The sequence below is a fragment of the Carassius carassius genome, chromosome 37 (genome assembly GCF_963082965.1).
Source record: "Carassius carassius chromosome 37, fCarCar2.1, whole genome shotgun sequence".
Taxonomy (NCBI): Eukaryota; Metazoa; Chordata; class Actinopteri; order Cypriniformes; family Cyprinidae; genus Carassius; species Carassius carassius.
In genome coordinates, this window is record NC_081791.1 from 551250 (window position 1) to 565777 (window position 14528).

Genomic DNA, 14528 nt, shown 5'->3' on the forward strand with positions numbered 1-14528 from the left:
GGCATCGCTCGTAACTCCCAAACGGTTCGTCGCAAAGCCACGTGCTTTATGTCATCGGAATCCTTGGCTCGAGCCGAACGAGATGCATGTCTCAGATTGGCTCGTGGCTCTGACGAAATTTTCGGGTATTTGGGATTTTGTCGAAAACCTTCTTTTGCAAACTAGCGGCAGGTATTTGGCCCAGTCCCACCCAGATCAGCACAGAATGCTTCTCTGGAGTCTGACTGTCAATAATCATCCAAAAAAAGTGGAAATTTCCATTCACCTTGGCGAGGGGACCTCAAAACGTGCCAAGGTGGTGTGGCCGAGGTGGCTCAAATGGCTATAACTCCAGGAAGGAGTGAGATCCCTTCACCCAAATCGGCACACCTGTGCAGGGGCTCAGTCAGCGGTCAGGTGTAAAAGGGCGCTGCGACAGGCCACTAGGTGGCGCTGTAAGCAGAAAAATAAGAAAATTGAAATGTAAAAGGACCATCAAACAAAGATGGAAACACCTGAAACGCTGTGTGATGGTAGTACCCTCCCCCGTCTGCAACGTCACCGGGCCTCGCCCCGATTGGCCTGACGCTGGCTCTGCGGCGACAGAGAGTACGGCATCGCTCGTAACTCCCAAACGGTTCGTCGCAGAGCCACGTGCCTTATGTCATCGGAATCCTTGGCTCGAGCCGAACGAGATGCAGGTCTCAGATTGGCTCGTCGCTCTGACGAAATTTTCGGGTATTTGGGATTTTGTCGAAAACCTTCTTTTGCAAACTAGCGGCAGGTATTTGGCCCAGTCCCACCCAGATCAGCACAGAATGCTTCTCTGGAGTCTGACTGTCAATAATCATCCAAAAAAAGTGGAAATTTCCATTCACCTTGGCGAGGGGACCTCAAAACGTGCCAAGGTGGTGTGGCTGAGGTGGCTCAAATGGCTATAACTCCAGAAAGGAGTGAGATCCCTTCACCCAAATCGGCACACTTGTGCAGGGGCTCAGTCAGCGGTCAGGTGTAAAAGGGCGCTGCGACAGGCCACTAGGTGGCGCTGTAAGCGGAAAAGAACTAATATGATTTGAAAAAGCACAACGAAAAACAAACATGGAGACAGCTACAGCTAGGCTGCAGTCAATCCAATTGACTTGCAAAGTGAGGTCTGTGCAAAATTCGAACTAAACCACACACCAGGGACCGATATTTCAAGAGCGTAAGTGATTTTGTTTCATGAGCTCAAAACACATACCCAGCATGTGGCAGGACTCATCATTCTGAAACTAAAAAGTAACTGAGATAGATCTTCCTGCTTTGTTTCACCAGTTAATTCAGGGGAGAGCGCGAACGCAGTCCCCCACTACCATAAATTATGCAGTCGAGATTCCCACATTTGGGGAATTCGCAGGGGTCAGCATGGCCGTAGTGCAATGGACAAGCCTCGCCCTGGGTGAACCGCCTTCTTGATCATGGTGTCTCCCCTGCCAGGTAAGTATGAAGACCCAGGCGGCCAGCCAGAGGTACAATTTGCATCTCTACCATCCTCACCAACGGTTAGCCCTCCGTAAACCCCAACAAAGGAAGGATGGGCGACTTCCATTACTGGCCTGGAAACTGCTTCCCAACGCTGGTTTTAGTTGACTCCCTTTAACCAAACACACCGAATTCGATACATCACCTCGTCAGTGAAAGACTCCGAGACCTCAGGTGGGAGCATCGTTAGTGGAAGAGTCCAACACCTCAGGGGGGTGCCTCAGAAGAGAGTCCGCAATAAACCACAGGACCTGCAAAGGCAGACCTCATTACTTGCTCTGCTATTCGTCACAATAAATGGCATTCCCAAAAATGGGAAAGCACACCGTTCCTGGGGACACTGCAATACCAGGCCGATGCGTGGAATGGACGGAGCAAGCCCCGGCTCCAGCTCCGTGATCTAAAAATCCATTTAATATGTAGTCCCCGGATGGGGGATGTATCAGATATTAAACTGATAAGAACAGATACTACACTTGATCTTAGCCAAAAGGCCGAGAAGCGATGTTGATTTGATGCAGCGGGGAAGAAGCCGGACACGACGATGCCCATCTCGGCTTTGGTAAGTCTTGGAGACCTGAAACGCTGTGTGATGGTAGTACCCTCCCCCGTCTGCAACGTCACCGGGCCTCGCCCCGATCGGCCTGACGCTGGCTCTGCGGCGACAGAGAGTACGGCATCGCTCGTAACTCCCAAACGGTTCGTCGCAGAGCCACGTGCCTTATGTCATCGGAATCCTTGGCTCGAGCCGAACGAGATGCAGGTCTCAGATTGGCTCGTCGCTCTGACGAAATTTTCGGGTATTTGGAATTTTGTCGAAAACCTTCTTTTGCAAACTAGCGGCAGGTATTTGGCCCAGTCCCACCCAGATCAGCACAGAATGCTTCTCTGGAGTCTGACTGTCAATAATCATCCAAAAAAAGTGGAAATTTCCATTCACCTTGGCGAGGGGACCTCAAAACGTGCCAAGGTGGTGTGGCCGAGGTGGCTCAAATGGCTATAACTCCAGGAAGGAGTGAGATCCCTTCACCCAAATCGGCACACCTGTGCAGGGGCTCAGTCAGCGGTCAGGTGTAAAAGGGCGCTGCGACAGGCCACTAGGTGGCGCTGTAAGCGGAAAAATAAGAAAAATGAAATGTAAAAGGACCATCAAACAAAGATGGAAACACCTGAAACGCTGTGTGATGGTAGTACCCTCCCCCGTCTGCAACGTCACCGGGCCTCGCCCCGATCGGCCTGACGCTGGCTCTGCGGCGACAGAGAGTACGGCATCCCTCGTAACTCCCAAACGGTTCGTCGCAGAGCCACGTGCCTTATGTCATCGGAATCCTTGGCTCGAGCCGAACGAGATGCAGGTCTCAGATTGGCTCGTCGCTCTGACGAAATTTTCGGGTATTTGGGATTTTGTCGAAAACCTTCTTTTGCAAACTAGCGGCAGGTATTTGGCCCAGTCCCACCCAGATCAGCACAGAATGCTTCTCTGGAGTCTGACTGTCAATAATCATCCAAAAAAAGTGGAAATTTCCATTCACCTTGGCGAGGGGACCTCAAAACGTGCCAAGGTGGTGTGGCCGAGGTGGCTCAAATGGCTATAACTCCAGGAAGGAGTGAGATCCCTTCACCCAAATCGGCACACCTGTGCAGGGGCTCAGTCAGCGGTCAGGTGTAAAAGGGCGCTGCGACAGGCCACTAGGTGGCGCTGTAAGCGGAAAAATAAGAAAAATGAAATGTAAAAGGACCATCAAACAAAGATGGAAACACCTGAAACGCTGTGTGATGGTAGTACCCTCCCCCGTCTGCAACGTCACCGGGCCTCGCCCCGATCGGCCTGACGCTGGCTCTGCGGCGACAGAGAGTACGGCATCCCTCGTAACTCCCAAACGGTTCGTCGCAGAGCCACGTGCCTTATGTCATCGGAATCCTTGGCTCGAGCCGAACGAGATGCAGGTCTCAGATTGGCTCGTCGCTCTGACGAAATTTTCGGGTATTTGGGATTTTGTCGAAAACCTTCTTTTGCAAACTAGCGGCAGGTATTTGGCCCAGTCCCACCCAGATCAGCACAGAATGCTTCTCTGGAGTCTGACTGTCAATAATCATCCAAAAAAAGTGGAAATTTCCATTCACCTTGGCGAGGGGACCTCAAAACGTGCCAAGGTGGTGTGGCCGAGGTGGCTCAAATGGCTATAACTCCAGGAAGGAGTGAGATCCCTTCACCCAAATCGGCACACCTGTGCAGGGGCTCAGTCAGCGGTCAGGTGTAAAAGGGCGCTGCGACAGGCCACTAGGTGGCGCTGTAAGCGGAAAAATAAGAAAAATGAAATGTAAAAGGACCATCAAACAAAGATGGAAACACCTGAAACGCTGTGTGATGGTAGTACCCTCCCCCGTCTGCAACGTCACCGGGCCTCGCCCCGATCGGCCTGACGCTGGCTCTGCGGCGACAGAGAGTACGGCATCCCTCGTAACTCCCAAACGGTTCGTCGCAGAGCCACGTGCCTTATGTCATCGGAATCCTTGGCTCGAGCCGAACGAGATGCAGGTCTCAGATTGGCTCGTCGCTCTGACGAAATTTTCGGGTATTTGGGATTTTGTCGAAAACCTTCTTTTGCAAACTAGCGGCAGGTATTTGGCCCAGTCCCACCCAGATCAGCACAGAATGCTTCTCTGGAGTCTGACTGTCAATAATCATCCAAAAAAAGTGGAAATTTCCATTCACCTTGGCGAGGGGACCTCAAAACGTGCCAAGGTGGTGTGGCCGAGGTGGCTCAAATGGCTATAACTCCAGGAAGGAGTGAGATCCCTTCACCCAAATCGGCACACCTGTGCAGGGGCTCAGTCAGCGGTCAGGTGTAAAAGGGCGCTGCGACAGGCCACTAGGTGGCGCTGTAAGCGGAAAAATAAGAAAATTGAAATGTAAAAGGACCATCAAACAAAGATGGAAACACCTGAAACGCTGTGTGATGGTAGTACCCTCCCCCGTCTGCAACGTCACCGGGCCTCGCCCCGATCGGCCTGACGCTGGCTCTGCGGCAACAGAGAGTACGGCATCGCTCGTAACTCCCAAACGGTTCGTCGCAGAGCCACGTGCCTTATGTCATCGGAATCCTTGGCTCGAGCCGAACGAGATGCAGGTCTCAGATTGGCTCGTCGCTCTGACGAAATTTTCGGGTATTTGGGATTTTGTCGAAAACCTTCTTTTGCAAACTAGCGGCAGGTATTTGGCCCAGTCCCACCCAGATCAGCACAGAATGCTTCTCTGGAGTCTGACTGTCAATAATCATCCAAAAAAAGTGGAAATTTCCATTCACCTTGGCGAGGGGACCTCAAAACGTGCCAAGGTGGTGTGGCCGAGGTGGCTCAAATGGCTATAACTCCAGGAAGGAGTGAGATCCCTTCACCCAAATCGGCACACCTGTGCAGGGGCTCAGTCAGCGGTCAGGTGTAAAAGGGCGCTGCGACAGGCCACTAGGTGGCGCTGTAAGCGGAAAAATAAGAAAAATGAAATGTAAAAGGACCATCAAACAAAGATGGAAACACCTGAAACGCTGTGTGATGGTAGTACCCTCCCCCGTCTGCAACGTCACCGGGCCTCGCCCCGATCGGCCTGACGCTGGCTCTGCGGCGACAGAGAGTACGGCATCCCTCGTAACTCCCAAACGGTTCGTCGCAGAGCCACGTGCCTTATGTCATCGGAATCCTTGGCTCGAGCCGAACGAGATGCAGGTCTCAGATTGGCTCGTCGCTCTGACGAAATTTTCGGGTATTTGGGATTTTGTCGAAAACCTTCTTTTGCAAACTAGCGGCAGGTATTTGGCCCAGTCCCACCCAGATCAGCACAGAATGCTTCTCTGGAGTCTGACTGTCAATAATCATCCAAAAAAAGTGGAAATTTCCATTCACCTTGGCGAGGGGACCTCAAAACGTGCCAAGGTGGTGTGGCCGAGGTGGCTCAAATGGCTATAACTCCAGGAAGGAGTGAGATCCCTTCACCCAAATCGGCACACCTGTGCAGGGGCTCAGTCAGCGGTCAGGTGTAAAAGGGCGCTGCGACAGGCCACTAGGTGGCGCTGTAAGCGGAAAAATAAGAAAATTGAAATGTAAAAGGACCATCAAACAAAGATGGAAACACCTGAAACGCTGTGTGATGGTAGTACCCTCACCCGTCTGCAACGTCACCGGGCCTCGCCCCGATCGGCCTGACGCTGGCTCTGCGGCGACAGAGAGTACGGCATCGCTCGTAACTCCCAAACGGTTCGTCGCAGAGCCACGTGCCTTATGTCATCGGAATCCTTGGCTCGAGCCGAACGAGATGCAGGTCTCAGATTGGCTCGTCGCTCTGACGAAATTTTCGGGTATTTGGAATTTTGTCGAAAACCTTCTTTTGCAAACTAGTGGCAGGTATTTGGCCCAGTCCCACCCAGATCAGCACAGAATGCTTCTCTGGAGTCTGACTGTCAATAATCATCCAAAAAAAGTGGAAATTTCCATTCACCTTGGCGAGGGGACCTCAAAACGTGCCAAGGTGGTGTGGCCGAGGTGGCTCAAATGGCTATAACTCCAGGAAGGAGTGAGATCCCTTCACCCAAATCGGCACACCTGTGCAGGGGCTCAGTCAGCGGTCAGGTGTAAAAGGGCGCTGCGACAGGCCACTAGGTGGCGCTGTAAGCGGAAAAATAAGAAAATTGAAATGTAAAAGGACCATCAAACAAAGATGGAAACACCTGAAACGCTGTGTGATGGTAGTACCCTCCCCCGTCTGCAACGTCACCGGGCCTCGCCCCGATCGGCCTGACGCTGGCTCTGCGGCAACAGAGAGTACGGCATCGCTCGTAACTCCCAAACGGTTCGTCGCAGAGCCACGTGCCTTATGTCATCGGAATCCTTGGCTCGAGCCGAACGAGATGCAGGTCTCAGATTGGCTCGTCGCTCTGACGAAATTTTCGGGTATTTGGGATTTTGTCGAAAACCTTCTTTTGCAAACTAGCGGCAGGTATTTGGCCCAGTCCCACCCAGATCAGCACAGAATGCTTCTCTGGAGTCTGACTGTCAATAATCATCCAAAAAAAGTGGAAATTTCCATTCACCTTGGCGAGGGGACCTCAAAACGTGCCAAGGTGGTGTGGCCGAGGTGGCTCAAATGGCTATAACTCCAGGAAGGAGTGAGATCCCTTCACCCAAATCGGCACACCTGTGCAGGGGCTCAGTCAGCGGTCAGGTGTAAAAGGGCGCTGCGACAGGCCACTAGGTGGCGCTGTAAGCGGAAAAATAAGAAAAATGAAATGTAAAAGGACCATCAAACAAAGATGGAAACACCTGAAACGCTGTGTGATGGTAGTACCCTCCCCCGTCTGCAACGTCACCGGGCCTCGCCCCGATCGGCCTGACGCTGGCTCTGCGGCAACAGAGAGTACGGCATCGCTCGTAACTCCCAAACGGTTCGTCGCAGAGCCACGTGCCTTATGTCATCGGAATCCTTGGCTCGAGCCGAACGAGATGCAGGTCTCAGATTGGCTCGTCGCTCTGACGAAATTTTCGGGTATTTGGGATTTTGTCGAAAACCTTCTTTTGCAAACTAGCGGCAGGTATTTGGCCCAGTCCCACCCAGATCAGCACAGAATGCTTCTCTGGAGTCTGACTGTCAATAATCATCCAAAAAAAGTGGAAATTTCCATTCACCTTGGCGAGGGGACCTCAAAACGTGCCAAGGTGGTGTGGCCGAGGTGGCTCAAATGGCTATAACTCCAGGAAGGAGTGAGATCCCTTCACCCAAATCGGCACACCTGTGCAGGGGCTCAGTCAGCGGTCAGGTGTAAAAGGGCGCTGCGACAGGCCACTAGGTGGCGCTGTAAGCGGAAAAATAAGAAAAATGAAATGTAAAAGGACCATCAAACAAAGATGGAAACACCTGAAACGCTGTGTGATGGTAGTACCCTCCCCCGTCTGCAACGTCACCGGGCCTCGCCCCGATCGGCCTGACGCTGGCTCTGCGGCGACAGAGAGTACGGCATCCCTCGTAACTCCCAAACGGTTCGTCGCAGAGCCACGTGCCTTATGTCATCGGAATCCTTGGCTCGAGCCGAACGAGATGCAGGTCTCAGATTGGCTCGTCGCTCTGACGAAATTTTCGGGTATTTGGGATTTTGTCGAAAACCTTCTTTTGCAAACTAGCGGCAGGTATTTGGCCCAGTCCCACCCAGATCAGCACAGAATGCTTCTCTGGAGTCTGACTGTCAATAATCATCCAAAAAAAGTGGAAATTTCCATTCACCTTGGCGAGGGGACCTCAAAACGTGCCAAGGTGGTGTGGCCGAGGTGGCTCAAATGGCTATAACTCCAGGAAGGAGTGAGATCCCTTCACCCAAATCGGCACACCTGTGCAGGGGCTCAGTCAGCGGTCAGGTGTAAAAGGGCGCTGCGACAGGCCACTAGGTGGCGCTGTAAGCGGAAAAATAAGAAAATTGAAATGTAAAAGGACCATCAAACAAAGATGGAAACACCTGAAACGCTGTGTGATGGTAGTACCCTCACCCGTCTGCAACGTCACCGGGCCTCGCCCCGATCGGCCTGACGCTGGCTCTGCGGCGACAGAGAGTACGGCATCGCTCGTAACTCCCAAACGGTTCGTCGCAGAGCCACGTGCCTTATGTCATCGGAATCCTTGGCTCGAGCCGAACGAGATGCAGGTCTCAGATTGGCTCGTCGCTCTGACGAAATTTTCGGGTATTTGGAATTTTGTCGAAAACCTTCTTTTGCAAACTAGTGGCAGGTATTTGGCCCAGTCCCACCCAGATCAGCACAGAATGCTTCTCTGGAGTCTGACTGTCAATAATCATCCAAAAAAAGTGGAAATTTCCATTCACCTTGGCGAGGGGACCTCAAAACGTGCCAAGGTGGTGTGGCCGAGGTGGCTCAAATGGCTATAACTCCAGGAAGGAGTGAGATCCCTTCACCCAAATCGGCACACCTGTGCAGGGGCTCAGTCAGCGGTCAGGTGTAAAAGGGCGCTGCGACAGGCCACTAGGTGGCGCTGTAAGCGGAAAAATAAGAAAATTGAAATGTAAAAGGACCATCAAACAAAGATGGAAACACCTGAAACGCTGTGTGATGGTAGTACCCTCCCCCGTCTGCAACGTCACCGGGCCTCGCCCCGATCGGCCTGACGCTGGCTCTGCGGCAACAGAGAGTACGGCATCGCTCGTAACTCCCAAACGGTTCGTCGCAGAGCCACGTGCCTTATGTCATCGGAATCCTTGGCTCGAGCCGAACGAGATGCAGGTCTCAGATTGGCTCGTCGCTCTGACGAAATTTTCGGGTATTTGGGATTTTGTCGAAAACCTTCTTTTGCAAACTAGCGGCAGGTATTTGGCCCAGTCCCACCCAGATCAGCACAGAATGCTTCTCTGGAGTCTGACTGTCAATAATCATCCAAAAAAAGTGGAAATTTCCATTCACCTTGGCGAGGGGACCTCAAAACGTGCCAAGGTGGTGTGGCCGAGGTGGCTCAAATGGCTATAACTCCAGGAAGGAGTGAGATCCCTTCACCCAAATCGGCACACCTGTGCAGGGGCTCAGTCAGCGGTCAGGTGTAAAAGGGCGCTGCGACAGGCCACTAGGTGGCGCTGTAAGCGGAAAAATAAGAAAAATGAAATGTAAAAGGACCATCAAACAAAGATGGAAACACCTGAAACGCTGTGTGATGGTAGTACCCTCCCCCGTCTGCAACGTCACCGGGCCTCGCCCCGATCGGCCTGACGCTGGCTCTGCGGCGACAGAGAGTACGGCATCCCTCGTAACTCCCAAACGGTTCGTCGCAGAGCCACGTGCCTTATGTCATCGGAATCCTTGGCTCGAGCCGAACGAGATGCAGGTCTCAGATTGGCTCGTCGCTCTGACGAAATTTTCGGGTATTTGGGATTTTGTCGAAAACCTTCTTTTGCAAACTAGCGGCAGGTATTTGGCCCAGTCCCACCCAGATCAGCACAGAATGCTTCTCTGGAGTCTGACTGTCAATAATCATCCAAAAAAAGTGGAAATTTCCATTCACCTTGGCGAGGGGACCTCAAAACGTGCCAAGGTGGTGTGGCCGAGGTGGCTCAAATGGCTATAACTCCAGGAAGGAGTGAGATCCCTTCACCCAAATCGGCACACCTGTGCAGGGGCTCAGTCAGCGGTCAGGTGTAAAAGGGCGCTGCGACAGGCCACTAGGTGGCGCTGTAAGCGGAAAAATAAGAAAATTGAAATGTAAAAGGACCATCAAACAAAGATGGAAACACCTGAAACGCTGTGTGATGGTAGTACCCTCACCCGTCTGCAACGTCACCGGGCCTCGCCCCGATCGGCCTGACGCTGGCTCTGCGGCGACAGAGAGTACGGCATCGCTCGTAACTCCCAAACGGTTCGTCGCAGAGCCACGTGCCTTATGTCATCGGAATCCTTGGCTCGAGCCGAACGAGATGCAGGTCTCAGATTGGCTCGTCGCTCTGACGAAATTTTCGGGTATTTGGAATTTTGTCGAAAACCTTCTTTTGCAAACTAGTGGCAGGTATTTGGCCCAGTCCCACCCAGATCAGCACAGAATGCTTCTCTGGAGTCTGACTGTCAATAATCATCCAAAAAAAGTGGAAATTTCCATTCACCTTGGCGAGGGGACCTCAAAACGTGCCAAGGTGGTGTGGCCGAGGTGGCTCAAATGGCTATAACTCCAGGAAGGAGTGAGATCCCTTCACCCAAATCGGCACACCTGTGCAGGGGCTCAGTCAGCGGTCAGGTGTAAAAGGGCGCTGCGACAGGCCACTAGGTGGCGCTGTAAGCGGAAAAATAAGAAAAATGAAATGTAAAAGGACCATCAAACAAAGATGGAAACACCTGAAACGCTGTGTGATGGTAGTACCCTCCCCCGTCTGCAACGTCACCGGGCCTCGCCCCGATCGGCCTGACGCTGGCTCTGCGGCGACAGAGAGTACGGCATCCCTCGTAACTCCCAAACGGTTCGTCGCAGAGCCACGTGCCTTATGTCATCGGAATCCTTGGCTCGAGCCGAACGAGATGCAGGTCTCAGATTGGCTCGTCGCTCTGACGAAATTTTCGGGTATTTGGGATTTTGTCGAAAACCTTCTTTTGCAAACTAGCGGCAGGTATTTGGCCCAGTCCCACCCAGATCAGCACAGAATGCTTCTCTGGAGTCTGACTGTCAATAATCATCCAAAAAAAGTGGAAATTTCCATTCACCTTGGCGAGGGGACCTCAAAACGTGCCAAGGTGGTGTGGCCGAGGTGGCTCAAATGGCTATAACTCCAGGAAGGAGTGAGATCCCTTCACCCAAATCGGCACACCTGTGCAGGGGCTCAGTCAGCGGTCAGGTGTAAAAGGGCGCTGCGACAGGCCACTAGGTGGCGCTGTAAGCGGAAAAATAAGAAAAATGAAATGTAAAAGGACCATCAAACAAAGATGGAAACACCTGAAACGCTGTGTGATGGTAGTACCCTCCCCCGTCTGCAACGTCACCGGGCCTCGCCCCGATCGGCCTGACGCTGGCTCTGCGGCGACAGAGAGTACGGCATCCCTCGTAACTCCCAAACGGTTCGTCGCAGAGCCACGTGCCTTATGTCATCGGAATCCTTGGCTCGAGCCGAACGAGATGCAGGTCTCAGATTGGCTCGTCGGTCTGACGAAATTTTCGGGTATTTGGGATTTTGTCGAAAACCTTCTTTTGCAAACTAGCGGCAGGTATTTGGCCCAGTCCCACCCAGATCAGCACAGAATGCTTCTCTGGAGTCTGACTGTCAATAATCATCCAAAAAAAGTGGAAATTTCCATTCACCTTGGCGAGGGGACCTCAAAACGTGCCAAGGTGGTGTGGCCGAGGTGGCTCAAATGGCTATAACTCCAGGAAGGAGTGAGATCCCTTCACCCAAATCGGCACACCTGTGCAGGGGCTCAGTCAGCGGTCAGGTGTAAAAGGGCGCTGCGACAGGCCACTAGGTGGCGCTGTAAGCGGAAAAATAAGAAAATTGAAATGTAAAAGGACCATCAAACAAAGATGGAAACACCTGAAACGCTGTGTGATGGTAGTACCCTCCCCCGTCTGCAACGTCACCGGGCCTCGCCCCGATCGGCCTGACGCTGGCTCTGCGGCGACAGAGAGTACGGCATCGCTCGTAACTCCCAAACGGTTCGTCGCAGAGCCACGTGCCTTATGTCATCGGAATCCTTGGCTCGAGCCGAACGAGATGCAGGTCTCAGATTGGCTCGTCGCTCTGACGAAATTTTCGGGTATTTGGAATTTTGTCGAAAACCTTCTTTTGCAAACTAGCGGCAGGTATTTGGCCCAGTCCCACCCAGATCAGCACAGAATGCTTCTCTGGAGTCTGACTGTCAATAATCATCCAAAAAAAGTGGAAATTTCCATTCACCTTGGCGAGGGGACCTCAAAACGTGCCAAGGTGGTGTGGCCGAGGTGGCTCAAATGGCTATAACTCCAGGAAGGAGTGAGATCCCTTCACCCAAATCGGCACACCTGTGCAGGGGCTCAGTCAGCGGTCAGGTGTAAAAGGGCGCTGCGACAGGCCACTAGGTGGCGCTGTAAGCGGAAAAATAAGAAAAATGAAATGTAAAAGGACCATCAAACAAAGATGGAAACACCTGAAACGCTGTGTGATGGTAGTACCCTCCCCCGTCTGCAACGTCACCGGGCCTCGCCCCGATCGGCCTGACGCTGGCTCTGCGGCGACAGAGAGTACGGCATCCCTCGTAACTCCCAAACGGTTCGTCGCAGAGCCACGTGCCTTATGTCATCGGAATCCTTGGCTCGAGCCGAACGAGATGCAGGTCTCAGATTGGCTCGTCGCTCTGACGAAATTTTCGGGTATTTGGGATTTTGTCGAAAACCTTCTTTTGCAAACTAGCGGCAGGTATTTGGCCCAGTCCCACCCAGATCAGCACAGAATGCTTCTCTGGAGTCTGACTGTCAATAATCATCCAAAAAAAGTGGAAATTTCCATTCACCTTGGCGAGGGGACCTCAAAACGTGCCAAGGTGGTGTGGCCGAGGTGGCTCAAATGGCTATAACTCCAGGAAGGAGTGAGATCCCTTCACCCAAATCGGCACACCTGTGCAGGGGCTCAGTCAGCGGTCAGGTGTAAAAGGGCGCTGCGACAGGCCACTAGGTGGCGCTGTAAGCGGAAAAATAAGAAAAATGAAATGTAAAAGGACCATCAAACAAAGATGGAAACACCTGAAACGCTGTGTGATGGTAGTACCCTCCCCCGTCTGCAACGTCACCGGGCCTCGCCCCGATCGGCCTGACGCTGGCTCTGCGGCGACAGAGAGTACGGCATCCCTCGTAACTCCCAAACGGTTCGTCGCAGAGCCACGTGCCTTATGTCATCGGAATCCTTGGCTCGAGCCGAACGAGATGCAGGTCTCAGATTGGCTCGTCGGTCTGACGAAATTTTCGGGTATTTGGGATTTTGTCGAAAACCTTCTTTTGCAAACTAGCGGCAGGTATTTGGCCCAGTCCCACCCAGATCAGCACAGAATGCTTCTCTGGAGTCTGACTGTCAATAATCATCCAAAAAAAGTGGAAATTTCCATTCACCTTGGCGAGGGGACCTCAAAACGTGCCAAGGTGGTGTGGCCGAGGTGGCTCAAATGGCTATAACTCCAGGAAGGAGTGAGATCCCTTCACCCAAATCGGCACACCTGTGCAGGGGCTCAGTCAGCGGTCAGGTGTAAAAGGGCGCTGCGACAGGCCACTAGGTGGCGCTGTAAGCGGAAAAATAAGAAAATTGAAATGTAAAAGGACCATCAAACAAAGATGGAAACACCTGAAACGCTGTGTGATGGTAGTACCCTCCCCCGTCTGCAACGTCACCGGGCCTCGCCCCGATCGGCCTGACGCTGGCTCTGCGGCGACAGAGAGTACGGCATCGCTCGTAACTCCCAAACGGTTCGTCGCAGAGCCACGTGCCTTATGTCATCGGAATCCTTGGCTCGAGCCGAACGAGATGCAGGTCTCAGATTGGCTCGTCGCTCTGACGAAATTTTCGGGTATTTGGAATTTTGTCGAAAACCTTCTTTTGCAAACTAGCGGCAGGTATTTGGCCCAGTCCCACCCAGATCAGCACAGAATGCTTCTCTGGAGTCTGACTGTCAATAATCATCCAAAAAAAGTGGAAATTTCCATTCACCTTGGCGAGGGGACCTCAAAACGTGCCAAGGTGGTGTGGCCGAGGTGGCTCAAATGGCTATAACTCCAGGAAGGAGTGAGATCCCTTCACCCAAATCGGCACACCTGTGCAGGGGCTCAGTCAGCGGTCAGGTGTAAAAGGGCGCTGCGACAGGCCACTAGGTGGCGCTGTAAGCGGAAAAATAAGAAAAATGAAATGTAAAAGGACCATCAAACAAAGATGGAAACACCTGAAACGCTGTGTGATGGTAGTACCCTCCCCCGTCTGCAACGTCACCGGGCCTCGCCCCGATCGGCCTGACGCTGGCTCTGCGGCGACAGAGAGTACGGCATCCCTCGTAACTCCCAAACGGTTCGTCGCAGAGCCACGTGCCTTATGTCATCGGAATCCTTGGCTCGAGCCGAACGAGATGCAGGTCTCAGATTGGCTCGTCGCTCTGACGAAATTTTCGGGTATTTGGGATTTTGTCGAAAACCTTCTTTTGCAAACTAGCGGCAGGTATTTGGCCCAGTCCCACCCAGATCAGCACAGAATGCTTCTCTGGAGTCTGACTGTCAATAATCATCCAAAAAAAGTGGAAATTTCCATTCACCTTGGCGAGGGGACCTCAAAACGTGCCAAGGTGGTGTGGCCGAGGTGGCTCAAATGGCTATAACTCCAGGAAGGAGTGAGATCCCTTCACCCAAATCGGCACACCTGTGCAGGGGCTCAGTCAGCGGTCAGGTGTAAAAGGGCGCTGCGACAGGCCACTAGGTGGCGCTGTAAGCGGAAAAATAAGAAAAATGAAATGTAAAAGGACCATCAAACAAAGATGGAAACACCTGAAACGCTGTGTGATGG

At 52.6% G+C, this 14528-nt stretch overlaps 2 non-coding genes across 2 annotated transcripts; both read right to left on the minus strand.

The window, feature by feature from the left end:
* Positions 1–1299: 1299 nt before the first annotated feature.
* On the minus strand, positions 1300–1463 carry LOC132118717 (U1 spliceosomal RNA). Its single transcript, XR_009425945.1, has one exon. It is a non-coding gene; the product is annotated as a U1 spliceosomal RNA (small nuclear RNA).
* Positions 1464–1815: 352 nt separating this feature from the next.
* LOC132118807 (U2 spliceosomal RNA) lies at positions 1816–2006 on the minus strand. The gene has a single exon (XR_009426026.1). It is a non-coding gene; the product is annotated as a U2 spliceosomal RNA (small nuclear RNA).
* Positions 2007–14528: the final 12522 nt, after the last annotated feature.